The sequence below is a fragment of the Pyrgilauda ruficollis genome, unplaced genomic scaffold (genome assembly GCF_017590135.1).
Source record: "Pyrgilauda ruficollis isolate IOZ18807 unplaced genomic scaffold, ASM1759013v1 scaffold7, whole genome shotgun sequence".
In the NCBI taxonomy this organism is placed as follows: domain Eukaryota; kingdom Metazoa; phylum Chordata; class Aves; order Passeriformes; family Passeridae; genus Pyrgilauda; species Pyrgilauda ruficollis.
In genome coordinates this window covers 4,981,773-4,983,828 of record NW_024528821.1, presented here as the reverse complement: position 1 = coordinate 4,983,828, position 2,056 = coordinate 4,981,773, and positions in this window count along the sequence as shown.

Here is a 2,056-nt window from a genome sequence, read left to right as displayed (position 1 = left end):
TTTAGAGTTGGATTGCTGTTTTTGATGAGTAAGTGGGCAGACACAAATTCAGAGCACTGCATCCCACTGTGAGAACCCCATCAAGGACCATGACAAGCTGTGCCTCACTGTCAGCCTTGCTGTGACACATCCTTTTCCTCTCTGCTGGGGGTGGGTGGTGAGACCAGAGTTCTGTAGCTCATCTGTGGGCTGTGTAGCCATCTCCCAGCATCAGTGTGCTCACACATGTTATCATCATAACATCCTCCTGTGTGTGCCCACACATCCCACAGTCCCATCTCCCTGTGAGTCCAGTACTGAGCCCTTCCCTATGAAATACCTGCCCAGCTCCTCCCCTGAATCCCATTACCCAAATGGATGCAGGTTAGTGCTTCCATATTTCTGTGCCTGGTTTGAAGATGGAAAGTGCATAAAAGCAATCTGTTCTGGGTGGCTTTCAGAGGCAATTAAAGCAGCTAAGTGGTTCTAATTATAATGGCCTGCTGAGGGCTCCTTAGGCATAACAGCACCATTTTCTTCAGAACAGTGGTTATCACATACATAATCATGTTCAATTCATATCAAGCCCCTGCATATTTCCAGCTGCCTTTTCCTTTGGCAGTGAGGACAAAGCTCATTATTTTTCCTTCATTACACTTCATTAAGCCTGGTGAGGGGCTGGAGGGCTGTTGAGTACTCTGAATATGGATGAACTTTGCTCAGATTCAAGGCTGGTTCAGTTGCTACTGCAAACCAGAGGTTTCCAAACCCATCAGTTGCAGGGAATTTTAGAAGCCGTGGCATGAGAAATAAGAACAAAGAAAGAAGTCTTTATTTTATTTTTTCCTCCTTGACTTGTTAAAAAATGTTTTGGGTCTGCACTGAGACAAAGGAGTGAGTTTAAATGTATTTCCCTGCTTCAGGGCAGCAGAACAGGGAAATTGCCTTTCCTGCAGCTCTGCAGCCTGATCTCAGACTGGGCTTTGGGTGCTGGCCCCAAGCAGGGCAGCAGAGGGTTTGGAGCTGGATTTTGCACATTCCATAAACAGCAGGCTGCCAAAATTCCTCCAATGTAATGTTTTTTGAGCCAAGTGGAGCATCAGTGGCAGAGGTCTCCTCTCCAGCAGGGCTTGTGAGGAGCACTGGGGACAGGCTCTGGAGGAGCCTGTGATGTGAGGGCTGTGAGCCCCAATTCCTCCTCAAACTGAGAAAACTCAAGGGAAAGCTTTGAACAAAACAGAAACAGATCATTTTTCTAGAACCTTCCGTTGCAGCAAACTGACAAAGCACAGTGTATCAGCAAGTACAAGGATCACAGAGTCTGGTCCTTAGGTGAATGGCCCATGCAGGGGTTGAGCCCTCAATCCTGGCATTATTAGCACCATGCTTTAACCATCTGAGCTAGTCCAATAAATCTCCACCATAAACCCACCCTGCTTTAACCCATACTGCCAGTATGACTTCAGAACAGGTTTACTGCCATGGAATAATGGGTGTTGCAGGTTTTGTATGGGATAAATGTAAGGAGCAATTAATACTGCCTGTTGTAGTTGCTTTAGGAAGTGCTTTGTTTGCAGTTTTACACTGTCCTTCCTAGACTCCCACTAGCTGCAATGACATTTTCCAAAGTTGACCCAGATGATCACCCACCTCTTTGAAGCCTTCCAGGCTGTCTCAGGTGCCTGCAAAGCAGAGTTACTTGTTGCATTGCAGCAGCTGGCTGTTTGCAGCAGGGCTCAGGCTGGATTCCTGTGCTGTCACCCTGCTCAGTGATGGGCAGGCAGCCATGCCCTCAGCCGTGGCCTCAGTGTGGCTCATCCTCCTGCTGACTCCCCCTCTGACTGTGCCTGGGACATGTGTGAGTCAAAAGCCTTTTTGGTTGTGCACATGGAAATATAAAGTTCTGGTTTTGTACTTTTTTTTTGAAACACAAAAGTTAATGTGGAATTAACCTGTAGTACTCCATGAAACAACTGAGACTGTAATTGTCAGCAAAAGAGTTTGCTGGGCTCTCGGATGTTGGGCTGCTTCTAATTTTGAACTAAATTGCTTGGTGATCCAGACTGTCCATGCAGCC